This window comes from Neodiprion virginianus, chromosome 1 (genome assembly GCF_021901495.1).
Source record: "Neodiprion virginianus isolate iyNeoVirg1 chromosome 1, iyNeoVirg1.1, whole genome shotgun sequence".
NCBI classification, from domain to species: domain Eukaryota; kingdom Metazoa; phylum Arthropoda; class Insecta; order Hymenoptera; family Diprionidae; genus Neodiprion; species Neodiprion virginianus.
Genome location: NC_060877.1, coordinates 23,452,024 through 23,466,332, shown reverse-complemented (window position 1 = coordinate 23,466,332; position 14,309 = coordinate 23,452,024).

The following is a 14,309-nucleotide window of genomic DNA, read 5'->3' as shown; positions in this document are numbered from 1 at the left end:
TATATTCTTCATTTTTTTGCCCCGCTTTGCATTTTTGACGAAAAATTTCGAGATTTTGAAAAGTGCTGGAATCAATTCTTTGGCGCACTATATCGACGTAGTTTTGCGAGAAAAATCGATTGGGCGCAGTTCCAATACGCTGCGATCAACGCATCAGAATTTACAGCCGAAAAACGAGAATCCAAATTTTCATCATTTTTCAGCAGGTGCTTTTTCGCTCGCCGTTTTTCTCCTGTTGGTCCTACGCTCTTTTCGCCAAGATTTCTGAGTTCCTGAGGGTCCAATTCATCAGATAAGGGGCGTTCAAATCGAATCTGAGACCCAAAGTTTTTTGCTCAAAAAAAAAGCAAGGCTAACCCCTTTGCATTTTTGGCGAAAATTTTCGCGATTTTGAAAAGTGCTGGAATTGATTCTTTCATGCACTATTCGTACGTAATTTTGCGCGAGAAATCGATCGGGCGCAGTCCCAATACGCTGCGATCAACGCAGCGAAAGTTGCGGCCAAAAAACGAGAACCTGTGTTTTCGACATTTTTCAGCAGTTGGTTTTTGGCTCGCCATTTCTCTCCTGTTGGTCCTACGCTCTTTTCGCCAAGATTTCCGAGTTCCTGAGGGTCCAATTGATCAGATAAGGGTCGTTTGAATCGAATCCGAGACCAAACGTTTTTTGCCCAAAAAAAAAGTAAGGCTAACCCCTTTGCATTTTTGGCGAAAATTTTCGCGATTTTTAAAAGTGCTGGAATTGATTCTTTCATGCACTATTCGGACGTAGTTTTGCGAGTGAAATCGATTGGGCGCGGTCCCAATACGCTGCGATCAACGCAGCGAAAGTTACAGCCAAAAAACGAGAACCAGTGTTTTCCACATTTTTCAGCAGTTGGTTTTTGGCCCTCCATTTCTCTCCTGTTGGTCCGACGCTCTTTCCGCTGCGATTTCTGAGTTCCTGAGGGTCCAATTGATCAGATAAGGGTCGTTCAAATCGAATCTGAGACCAAAAATTTTTTGCCCTAAAAAAAAGTAAGGCTAACCCCTTTGCATTTTTGGCGAAAATTTTCGCGATTTTGAAAAGTGCTGGAATTGATTCTTTCATGCACTATTCGGACGTAATTTTGCGAGAGAAATCGATTGGGCGCAGTTCCAATACGCTGCGATCAACGCATCAAAAGTTACAGCCAAAAAACCAGAACCTGAAATTTCGACATTTTTCAGCAGGTGCTTTTTCGCTCGCAATTTCTTTCATAGTGGTCCTACGCTCTTTTCGCGGCGATTTCTGAGTTCCTGAGGGTCCAATTGATCAGATAAGGGTCGTTCAAATCGAATCTGAAACCAAAAGTTTTTTGCCCAAAAAAAAAAGTAACCCATTTGTGTTTTTGGCGAAAATTTTTGTGATCTTAAAAAGTGCTGGAATCAATTGATTGTAGCTCTGGTCTGACGTCGTTTTGCGAGAGAAATCGATTGGGCGCCATTCCAATACGCTGCGATCAACGCATCAACAGTTACAGCCAAAAAACCAGAACCTGAAATTTCGACATTTTTCAGCAGGTGCTTTTTCGCTCGCCATTTCTCTTCTGTTGGTCCTACGCTCTTTTCGCCGAGATTTCTGAGTTCCTGAGGGTCCAATTGATCAGATAAGGGTCGTTCAAATCGAATCCGAGACCAAAAGTTTTTTGCCCAAAATAAAGTAAGGCTAACCCCTTAGCATTCTTGGCGAAAATTTTCGTGATTTTGAAAATGCTGGAATTGATTCTTTCATGCACTATTCGGACGTAGTTTTGCGAGTGAAATCGATTGGGCGCCATTCCAATACGCTGCGATCAACGCATCAACAGTTACAGCCAAAAAACCAGCACCTGAAATTTCGACATTTTTCAGCAGGTGCTTTTTCGCTCGCAATTTCTTTCATAGTGGTCCTACGCTCTTTTCGCCGCGATTTCTGAGTTCCTGAGGGTCCAATTGATCAGATAAGGGTCGTTCAAATCGAATCTGAAACCAAAAGTTTTCTGCCCAAAAAAAAAGTAAGGCTAACCCCTTTGCATTTTTGGCGAAAATTTTCGCGATTTTTAAAAGTGCTGGAATCTAATAATTGCAGCACTCATCGGACGTCATTTTGCGAGAGAAATCGATTGGACGCAGTTCCAATACGCTGCGATCGACGCATCAAAAGTTACAGCCAAAAAACCAGAACCTGAAATTTCGACATTTTTCAGCAGGTGCTTTTTCGCTCGCAATTTCTTTCATAGTGGTCCTACGCTCTTTTCGCCGCGATTTCTGAGTTCCTGAGGGTCCAATTGATCAGATAAGGGTCGTTCAAATCGAATCTGAAACCAAAAGTTTTTTGCCCAAAAAAAAAGTAACCCCTTTGCATTTTTGGCGAAAATTTTCGCGATTTTGAAAAGTGCTGGAATTGATTCTTTCATGCACTATTCGGACGTAGTTTTGCGAGTGAAATCGATTGGGCGCAGTTCCAATACGCTGCGATCAACGCATCAGAAGTTACAGCCGAAAAACGAGAATCCAAATTTTCATCATTTTTCAGCAGGTGCTTTTTCGCTCGCCGTTTTTCTCCTGTTGGTCCTACGCTCTTTTCGCCAAGATTTCTGAGTTCCTAAGGGTCCAATTGGTCAGATAAGGGTCGTTCAAATCGAATCTGAGACCAAAAGTTTTTTGCCCAAAAAAAAAGTAAGGCTAACCCCTTTGCATTTTTGGCGAAAACTTTCGCGATTTTCAAAAGTGCTGGAATTAATTCTTTCATGCACTATTCGGACGTAATTTTGCGAGAGAAATCGATTGGGCACAGTCTCAATACGCTGCGATCAACGAAGCGAAAGTTACAGCCCAAAAACGAAAACCTGTGTCTTCGACATTCCTCAGCAGGTGGTTTTTGGCTCGCCATTTCTCTCCTGTTGATCTCACGCGCTTTTCGCTGCGTTTTCTGAGTTTCTGAGGGTCCGATTAGTCGGATAAGGGTCATTTGAATCAAATATGAGACCAAAAGTTTTTTGCCCAAAAAAAAAGTAAGGCCAACCTCTTTGCATTCTTGGCGAAAATTTTCGCGATTTTCAAAAGTGCTGGAATTGATTCTTTCATGCACTATTCGGACGTAATTTGGCGAGAGAAATCGATTGGGCGCAGTTCCAATACGCTGCGATCGACGCGTCAAAAGTTACAGCAAAAAAACCAGAACCTGAAATTTCGACATTTTTCAGCAGGTGCTTTTTCGCTCGCCATTTCTCAGCTAGTGGTCCTACGCTCTTTTCGCCAAGATTTCTGAGTTCCTGAGGGTCCAATTGATCAGATAAGGGTCGTTCAATTCGGATCCGAGACCAAAAGTTTTTGCCCAAAAAAAAAGTAAGGCTAACCCCTTTGTGTTTTTGGCGAAAATTTCAGCGATTTTGAAAAGTGCTGGAATTGATTCTTTCATGCACTATTCGTACGTAATTTTGCGCGAGAAATCGATTGGGCGCAGTCCCAATACGCTGCGATCAACGCAGCGAAAGTTGCAGCCAAAAAACGAGAACCTGTGTTTTCGACATTTTTCAGCAGTTGGTTTTTGGGTCGCCATTTCTCTCCTGTTGGTCCTACGCTCTTTTCGCCAAGATTTCCGAGTTCCTGAGGGTCCAATTGATCAGATAAGGGTCGTTCGAATCGAATCCGAGACCAAACGTTTTTTGCCCAAAAAAAAAGTAAGGCTAACCCCTTTGTGTTTTTGGCGAAAATTTCAGCGATTTTGAAGAGTGCTGGAATCAATTGTTTGTAGCTCTGATCGGACGTCATTTTGCGAGAGAAATCGATTGGGCGCAGTCCCAATACGCTGCGATCAACGCAGCGAAAGTTACAGCCAAAAAACCAGAACCTGAAATTTCGACATTTTTCAGCAGGTGCTTTTTCGCTCGCCATTTCTCTCCTGTTGGTCCTACGCTCTTTTCGCCAAGATTTCTGTGTTCCTAGGGGTCCAATTGATCAGATAAGGGGCGCTCAAATCGAATCTGAGACCCAAAGTTTTTTGCTCAAAAAAAAAGCAAGGCTAACCCCTTTGCATTTTTGGCGAAAATTTTCGCGATTTTGAAAAGTGCTGGAATTGATTCTTTCATGCACTATTCGTACGTAATTTTGCGCGAGAAATCGATCAAGCGCAGTCCCAATACGCTGCGATCAACGCAGCGAAAGTTGCGGCCAAAAAACGAGAACCTGTGTTTTCGACATTTTTCAGCAGTTGGTTTTTGGCTCGCCATTTCTCTCCTGTTGGTCCTACGCTCTTTTCGCCAAGATTTCCGAGTTCCTGAGGGTCCAATTGATCAGATAAGGGTCGTTTGAATCGAATCCGAGACCAAACGTTTTTTGCCCAAAAAAAAAGTAAGGCTAACCCCTTTGCATTTTTGGCGAAAATTTTCGCGATTTTTAAAAGTGCTGGAATTGATTCTTTCATGCACTATTCGGACGTAGTTTTGCGAGTGAAATCGATTGGGCGCGGTCCCAATACGCTGCGATCAACGCAGCGAAAGTTACAGCCAAAAAACGAGAACCAGTGTTTTCCACATTTTTCAGCAGTTGGTTTTTGGCCCTCCATTTCTCTCCTGTTGGTCCGACGCTCTTTCCGCTGCGATTTCTGAGTTCCTGAGGGTCCAATTGATCAGATAAGGGTCGTTCAAATCGAATCTAAGACCAAAAATTTTTTGCCCTAAAAAAAAGTAAGGCTAACCCCTTTGCATTTTTGGCGAAAATTTTCGCGATTTTGAAAAGTGCTGGAATTGATTCTTTCATGCACTATTCGGACGTAATTTTGCGAGAGAAATCGATTGGGCGCAGTTCCAATACGCTGCGATCAACGCATCAAAAGTTACAGCCAAAAAACCAGAACCTGAAATTTCGACATTTTTCAGCAGGTGCTTTTTCGCTCGCAATTTCTTTCATAGTGGTCCTACGCTCTTTTCGCCGCGATTTCTGAGTTCCTGAGGGTCCAATTGATCAGATAAGGGTCGTTCAAATCGAATCTGAAACCAAAAGTTTTTTGCCCAAAAAAAAAGTAACCCATTTGTGTTTTTGGCGAAAATTTTTGTGATCTTAAAAAGTGCTGGAATCAATTGATTGTAGCTCTGGTCAGACGTCGTTTTGCGAGAGAAATCGATTGGGCGCCATTCCAATACGCTGCGATCAACGCATCAACAGTTACAGCCAAAAAACCAGAACCTGAAATTTCGACATTTTTCAGCAGGTGCTTTTTCGCTCGCCATTTCTCTCCTGTTGGTCCCACGCTCTTTTCGCCAAGATTTCTGAGTTCCTGAGGGTCCAATTCATCAGATAAGGGTCGTTCAAATCGAATCTGAGACCAAAAGTTTTTTGCCCAAAAAAAAAGTAAGGCTAACCCCTTTGCATTTTTGGCGAAAATTTTCGCGATTTTGAAAAGTGCTGGAATTGATTCTTTCATGCACTATTCGTACGTAATTTTGCGAGTGAAATCGATTGGGCGCAGTTCCAATACGCTGCGATCAACGCATCAAAAGTTACAGCCAAAAAACCAGAACCTGAAATTTCGACAATTTTCAGCAGGTGCTTTTTCGCTCGCAATTTCTTTCATAGTGGTCCTACGCTCTTTTTGCCGCGATTTCTGAGTTCCTGAGGGTCCAATTGATCAGATAAGGGTCGTTCAAATCGAATCTGAAACCAAAAGTTTTTTGCCCAAAAAAAAAGTAACCCATTTGTGTTTTTGGCGAAAATTTTTGTGATCTTAAAAAGTGCTGGAATCAATTGATTGTAGCTCTGGTCAGACGTCGTTTTGCGAGAGAAATCGATTGGGCGCCATTCCAATACGCTGCGATCAACGCATCAACAGTTACAGCCAAAAAACCAGAACCTGAAATTTCGACATTTTTCAGCAGGTGCTTTTTCGCTCGCCATTTCTCTTCTGTTGGTCCTACGCTCTTTTCGCCAAGATTTCTGAGTTCCTGAGGGTCCAATTGATCAGATAAGGGTCGTTCAAATCGAATCCGAGACCAAAAGTTTTTTGCCCAAAATAAAGTAAGGCTAACCCCTTTGCATTCTTGGCGAAAATTTTCGTGATTTTGAAAATGCTGGAATTGATTCTTTCATGCACTATTCGGACGTAGTTTTGCGAGTGAAATCGATTGGGCGCAGTCCCAATACGCTGCGATCAACGCAGCGAAAGTTACAGCCAAAAAACGAGAACCAGTGTTTTCCACATTTTTCAGCAGTTGGTTTTTGGCTCTCCATTTCTCTCCTGTTGGTCCGACGCTCTTTCTGCTGCGATTTCTGAGTTCCTGAGGGTCCAATTGATCAGATAAGGGTCGTTCAAATCGAATCTGAGACCAAAAGTTGTTTGCCCAAAAAAAAAGTAAGGCTAACCCCTTTGCATTTTTAGCGAAAATTTTCGCGATTTTGAAAAGTGCTGGAATTGATTCTTTAATGCACTATTCGGACGTAATTTTGCGAGTGAAATCGATTGGGCGAAGTTCCAATACGCTGCGATCAACGCATCAAAAGTTACAGCCAAAAAACCAGAACCTGAAATTTCGACATTTTTCCGCAGGTGCTTTTTCGCTCGCCATTTCTCTCCTGTTGGTCCTACGCTCTTTTCGCCAAGATTTCTGAGTTCCTGAGGGTCCAATTGATCAGACAAGGGTCGTTCAAATCGAATCTGAGACCAGAAGTTTTCGGCCCAAAAAAAAAGCAAGGCTAACCCCTTTGCATTTTTGGCGAAAATTTTCGCGATTTTGAAAAGTGCTGCAATTGATTCTTTCATGCACTATTCGTACGTAATTTTGCGCGAGAAATCGATTGGGCGCAGTCCCAATACGCTGCGATCAACGCAGCGAAAGTTGCAGCCAAAAAACGAGAACCCGTGTTTTAGACATTTTTCAGCAGTTGGTTTTTGGCTCGCCATTTCTCTCCTGTTGGTCCTACGCTCTTTTCGCCAAGATTTCCGAGTTCCTGAGGGTCCAATTGATCAGATAAGGGTCGTTCGAATCGAATCCGAGACCAAACGTTTTTTGCCCAAAAAAAAAGTAAGGCTAACCCCTTTGTGTTTTTGGCGAAAATTTCAGCGATTTTGAAAAGTGCTGGAATCAATTGTTTGTAGCTCTGATCGGACGTCATTTTGCGAGAGAAATCGATTGGGCGCAGTCCCAATACGCTGCGATCGACGCATCAAAAGTTACAGCCAAAAAACCAGCACCTGAAATTTCGACATTTTTCAGCAGGTGCTTTTTCGCTCGCCATTTCTCTCCTAGTGGTCCTACGCTCTTTTCGCCGCGATTTCTGAGTTCCTGAGGGTCCGATTAATCAGATAAAGGTCGTTCAAATCGAATCTGAGACCAAAAGTTTTCTGCCCAAAAAAAAAGTAAGGCTAACCCCTTTGTGTTTTTGGCGAAGATTTCAGCGATTTTGAAAGGTGCTGGAATCAATTGTTTGTAGCTCTGATCGGACGTCATTTTGCGAGAGAAATCGATTGGGCGCAGTCCCAATACGCTGCGATCAACGCAGCGAAAGTTACAGCCAAAAAACCAGAACCTGAAATTTCGACATTTTTCAGCAGGTGCTTTTTCGCTCGCCATTTCTCTCCTAGTGGTCCTACTCACTTTTCGCCAAGATTTCTGAGTTCCTGAGGGTCCAATTGATCAGATAAGGGTCGTTCAAATCGAATCTGAGACCAAAAGTTTTCTGCCCAAAAAAAAAGTAAGGCTAACCCCTTTGCATTTTTGGCGAAAATTTTCGCGATTTTGAAAAGTGCTGGAATTGATTCTTTCATGCACTATTCGGACGTAATTTTGCGAGAGAAATCGATTGGACGCAGTTCCAATACGCTGCGATCGACGCATCAAAAGTTACAGCCAAAAAACCAGAACCTGAAATTTCGACATTTTTCAGCAGGTGCTTTTTCGCTCGCAATTTCTTTCATAGTGGTCCTACGCTCTTTTCGCCGCGATTTCTGAGTTCCTGAGGGTCCAATTGATCAGATAAGGGTCGTTCAAATCGAATCTGAAACCAAAAGTTTTTTGCCCAAAAAAAAAGTAACCCCTTTGCATTTTTGGCGAAAATTTTCGCGATTTTGAAAAGTGCTGGAATTGATTCTTTCATGCACTATTCGGACGTAGTTTTGCGAGTGAAATCGATTGGGCGCAGTTCCAATACGCTGCGATCAACGCATCAGAAGTTACAGCCGAAAAACGAGAATCCAAATTTTCATCATTTTTCAGCAGGTGCTTTTTCGCTCGCCGTTTTCCTCCTGTTGGTCCTACGCTCTTTTCGCCAAGATTTCTGAGTTCCTAGGGGTCCAATTGATCAGATAAGGGTCGTTCAAATCGAATCTGAGACCAAAAGTTTTTTGCCCAAAAAAAAAGTAAGGCTAACCCCTTTGCATTTTTGGCGAAAACTTTCGCGATTTTCAAAAGTGCTGGAATTAATTCTTTCATGCACTATTCGGACGTAATTTTGCGAGAGAAATCGATTGGGCACAGTCTCAATACGCTGCGATCAACGAAGCGAAAGTTACAGCCCAAAAACGAAAACCTGTGTCTTCGACATTCCTCAGCAGGTGGTTTTTCGCTCGCCATTTCTCTCCTGTTGATCTCACGCGCTTTTCGCTGCGTTTTCTGAGTTTCTGAGGGTCCGATCAGTCAGATAAGGGTCATTTAAATCAAATATGAGACCAAACGTTTTTTGCCCAAAAAAAAAGTAAGGCCAACCTCTTTGCATTCTTGGCGAAAATTTTCGCGATTTTCAAAAGTGCTGGAATTGATTCTTTCATGCACTATTCGGACGTAATTTGGCGAGAGAAATCGATTGGGCGCAGTTCCAATACGCTGCGATCGACGCGTCAAAAGTTACAGCCAAAAAACCAGAACCTGAAATTTCGACATTTTTCAGCAGGTGCTTTTTCGCTCGCCATTTCTCAGCTAGTGGTCCTACGCTCTTTTCGCCAAGATTTCTGAGTTCCTGAGGGTCCAATTGATCAGATAAGGGTCGTTCAATTCGAATCCGAGACCAAAAGTTTTTAGCCCAAAAAAAAAGTAAGGCTAACCCCTTTGTGTTTTTGGCGAAAATTTCAGCGATTTTGAAAAGTGCTGGAATCAATTGTTTGTAGCTCTGTTCGGACGTCATTTTGCGAGAGAAATCGATTGGGCGCAGTCCCAATACGCTGCGATCAACGCAGCGAAAGTTACAGCCAAAAAACCAGAACCTGAAATTTCGACATTTTTCAGCAGGTGCTTTTTCGCTCGCCATTTCTCTCCTGTTGGTCCCACGCTCTTTTCGCCAAGATTTCTGAGTTCCTGAGGGTCCAATTCATCAGATAAGGGTCGTTCAAATCGAATCTGAGACCCAAAGTTTTTTGCTCAAAAAAAAAGCAAGGCTAACCCCTTTGCATTTTTGGCGAAAATTTTCGCGATTTTGAAAAGTGCTGGAATTGATTCTTTCATGCACTATTCGTACGTAATTTTGCGCGAGAAATCGATTGGGCGCAGTCCCAATACGCTGCGATCAACGCAGCGAAAGTTACAGCCAAAAAACCAGAACCTGAAATTTCGACATTTTTCAGCAGGTGCTTTTTCGCTCGCCATTTCTCTCCTGTTGGTCCAACGCTCTTTTCGCCAAGATTTCTGAGTTCCCGAGGGTCCAATTCATCAGATAAGGGGCGTTCAAATCGAATCTGAGACCCGAAGTTTTTTGCTCAAAAAAAAAGCAAGGCTAACCCCTTTGCATTTTTGGCGAAAATTTTCGCGATTTTGAAAAGTGCTGGAATTGATACTTTCATGCACTATTCGGACGTAGTTTTGCGAGTGAAATCGATTGGGCGCAGTCCCAATACGCTGCGATCAACGCAGCGAAAGTTGCAGCCAAAAAACGAGAACCTGTGTTTTCGACATTTTTCAGCAGTTGGTTTTTGGCTCGCCATTTCTCTCCTGTTGGTCCTACGCTCTTTTCGCCAAGATTTCTGTGTTCCTGAGGGTCCAATTGATCAGATAAGGGGCGCTCAAATCGAATCTGAGACCCAAAGTTTTTTGCTCAAAAAAAAAGCAAGGCTAACCCCTTTGCATTTTTGGCGAAAATTTTCGCGATTTTGAAAAGTGCTGGAATTGATTCTTTCATGCACTATTCGTACGTAATTTTGCGCGAGAAATCGATCGGGCGCAGTCCCAATACGCTGCGATCAACGCAGCGAAAGTTGCGGCCAAAAAACGAGAACCTGTGTTTTCGACATTTTTCAGCAGTTGGTTTTTGGCTCGCCATTTCTCTCCTGTTGGTCCTACGTTTTTTTCGCCAAGATTTCCGAGTTCCTGAGGGTCCAATTGATCAGATAAGGGTCGTTTGAATCGAATCCGAGACCAAACGTTTTTTGCCCAAAAAAAAAGTAAGGCTAACCCCTTTGCATTTTTGGCGAAAATTTTCGCGATTTTTAAAAGTGCTGGAATTGATTTTTTCATGCACTATTCGGACGTAGTTTTGCGAGTGAAATCGATTGGGCGCGGTCCCAATACGCTGCGATCAACGCAGCGAAAGTTACAGCCAAAAAACGAGAACCAGTGTTTTCCACATTTTTCAGCAGTTGGTTTTTGGCCCTCCATTTCTCTCCTGTTGGTCCGACGCTCTTTCCGCTGCGATTTCTGAGTTCCTGAGGGTCCAATTGATCAGATAAGGGTCGTTCAAATCGAATCTGAGACCAAAAATTTTTTGCCCTAAAAAAAAGTAAGGCTAACCCCTTTGCATTTTTGGCGAAAATTTTCGCGATTTTGAAAAGTGCTGGAATTGATTCTTTCATGCACTATTCGGACGTAATTTTGCGAGAGAAATCGATTGGGCGCAGTTCCAATACGCTGCGATCAACGCATCAAAAGTTACAGCCAAAAAACCAGAACCTGAAATTTCGACATTTTTCAGCAGGTGCTTTTTCGCTCGCAATTTCTTTCATAGTGGTCCTACGCTCTTTTCGCCGCGATTTCTGAGTTCCTGAGGGTCCAATTGATCAGATAAGGGTCGTTCAAATCGAATCTGAAACCAAAAGTTTTTTGCCCAAAAAAAAAGTAACCCATTTGTGTTTTTGGCGAAAATTTTTGTGATCTTAAAAAGTGCTGAAATCAATTGATTGTAGCTCTGGTCAGACGTCGTTTTGCGAGAGAAATCGATTGGGCGCCATTCCAATACGCTGCGATCAACGCATCAACAGTTACAGCCAAAAAACCAGAACCTGAAATTTCGACATTTTTCAGCAGGTGCTTTTTCGCTCGCCATTTCTCTCCTGTTGGTCCCACGCTCTTTTCGCCAAGATTTCTGAGTTCCTGAGGGTCCAATTCATCAGATAAGGGTCGTTCAAATCGAATCTGAGACCAAAAGTTTTTTGCCCAAAAAAAAAGTAAGGCTAACCCCTTTGCATTTTTGGCGAAAATTTTCGCGATTTTGAAAAGTGCTGGAATTGATTCTTTCATGCACTATTCGTACGTAGTTTTGCGAGTGAAATCGATTGGGCGCAGTTCCAATACGCTGCGATCAACGCATCAAAAGTTACAGCCAAAAAACCAGAACCTGAAATTTCGACATTTTTCAGCAGGTGCTTTTTCGCTCGCCATTTCTCTCATGTTGGTCCTACGCTCTTTTCGCCAAGATTTCTGAGTTCCTGAGGGTCCAATTGATCAGACAAGGGTCGTTCAAATCGAATCTGAGACCAAAAGTTTTTTGCCCAAAGAAAAAGTAACCCATTTGTGTTTTTGGCGAAAATTTTTGTGATCTTAAAAAGTGCTGGAATCAATTGATTGTAGCTCTGGTCAGACGTCGTTTTGCGAGAGAAATCGATTGGGCGCCATTCCAATACGCTGCGATCAACGCATCAACAGTTACAGCCAAAAAACCAGAACCTGAAATTTCGACATTTTTCAGCAGGTGCTTTTTCGCTCGCCATTTCTCTCCTGTTGGTCCCACGCTCTTTTCGCCAAGATTTCTGAGTTCCTGAGGGTCCAATTCATCAGATAAGGGTCGTTCAAATCGAATCTGAGACCAAAAGTTTTTTGCCCAAAAAAAAAGTAAGGCTAACCCCTTTGCATTTTTGGCGAAAATTTTCGCGATTTTGAAAAGTGCTGGAATTGATTCTTTCATGCACTATTCGTACGTAATTTTGCGAGTGAAATCGATTGGGCGCAGTTCCAATACGCTGCGATCAACGCATCAAAAGTTACAGCCAAAAAACCAGAACCTGAAATTTCGACATTTTTCAGCAGGTGCTTTTTCGCTCGCCATTTCTCTCCTGTTGGTCCTACGCTCTTTTCGCCAAGATTTCTGAGTTCCTGAGGGTCCAATTGATCAGACAAGGGTCGTTCAAATCGAATCTGAGACCAAAAGTTTTTTGCCCAAAAAAAAAGCAAGGCTAACCCCTTTGCATTTTTGGCGAAAATTTTCGCGATTTTGAAAAGTGCTGGAATTGATTCTTTCATGCACTATTCGGACGTAGTTTTGCGAGTGAAATCGATTGGGCGCAGTCCCAATACGCTGCGATCAACGCAGCGAAAGTTGCAGCCAAAAAACGAGAACCTGTGTTTTCGACATTTTTCAGCAGTTGGTTTTTGGCTCGCCATTTCTCTCCTGTTGGTCCTACGCTCTTTTCGCCAAGATTTCTGTGTTCCTGAGGGTCCAATTGATCAGATAAGGGGCGCTCAAATCGAATCTGAGACCCAAAGTTTTTCGCTCAAAAAAAAAGCAAGGCTAACCCCTTTGCATTTTTGGCGAAAATTTTCGCGATTTTGAAAAGTGCTGGAATTGATTCTTTCATGCACTATTCGTACGTAATTTTGCGCGAGAAATCGATCGGGCGCAGTCCCAATACGCTGCGATCAACGCAGCGAAAGTTGCGGCCAAAAAACGAGAACCTGTGTTTTCGACATTTTTCAGCAGTTGGTTTTTGGCTCGCCATTTCTCTCCTGTTGGTCCTACGTTTTTTTCGCCAAGATTTCCGAGTTCCTGAGGGTCCAATTGATCAGATAAGGGTCGTTTGAATCGAATCCGAGACCAAACGTTTTTTGCCCAAAAAAAAAGTAAGGCTAACCCCTTTGCATTTTTGGCGAAAATTTTCGCGATTTTTAAAAGTGCTGGAATTGATTTTTTCATGCACTATTCGGACGTAGTTTTGCGAGTGAAATCGATTGGGCGCGGTCCCAATACGCTGCGATCAACGCAGCGAAAGTTACAGCCAAAAAACGAGAACCAGTGTTTTCCACATTTTTCAGCAGTTGGTTTTTGGCCCTCCATTTCTCTCCTGTTGGTCCGACGCTCTTTCCGCTGCGATTTCTGAGTTCCTGAGGGTCCAATTGATCAGATAAGGGTCGTTCAAATCGAATCTGAGACCAAAAATTTTTTGCCCTAAAAAAAAGTAAGGCTAACCCCTTTGCATTTTTGGCGAAAATTTTCGCGATTTTGAAAAGTGCTGGAATTGATTCTTTCATGCACTATTCGGACGTAATTTTGCGAGAGAAATCGATTGGGCGCAGTTCCAATACGCTGCGATCAACGCATCAAAAGTTACAGCCAAAAAACCAGAACCTGAAATTTCGACATTTTTCAGCAGGTGCTTTTTCGCTCGCAATTTCTTTCATAGTGGTCCTACGCTCTTTTCGCCGCGATTTCTGAGTTCCTGAGGGTCCAATTGATCAGATAAGGGTCGTTCAAATCGAATCTGAAACCAAAAGTTTTTTGCCCAAAAAAAAAGTAACCCATTTGTGTTTTTGGCGAAAATTTTTGTGATCTTAAAAAGTGCTGGAATCAATTGATTGTAGCTCTGGTCAGACGTCGTTTTGCGAGAGAAATCGATTGGGCGCCATTCCAATACGCTGCGATCAACGCATCAACAGTTACAGCCAAAAAACCAGAACCTGAAATTTCGACATTTTTCAGCAGGTGCTTTTTCGCTCGCCATTTCTCTCCTGTTGGTCCCACGCTCTTTTCGCCAAGATTTCTGAGTTCCTGAGGGTCCAATTCATCAGATAAGGGTCGTTCAAATCGAATCTGAGACCAAAAGTTTTTTGCCCAAAAAAAAAGTAAGGCTAACCCCTTTGCATTTTTGGCGAAAATTTTCGCGATTTTGAAAAGTGCTGGAATTGATTCTTTCATGCACTATTCGTACGTAGTTTTGCGAGTGAAATCGATTGGGCGCAGTTCCAATACGCTGCGATCAACGCATCAAAAGTTACAGCCAAAAAACCAGAACCTGAAATTTCGACATTTTTCAGCAGGTGCTTTTTCGCTCGCCATTTCTCTCATGTTGGTCCTACGCTCTTTTCGCCAAGATTTCTGAGTTCCTGAGGGTCCAATTGATCA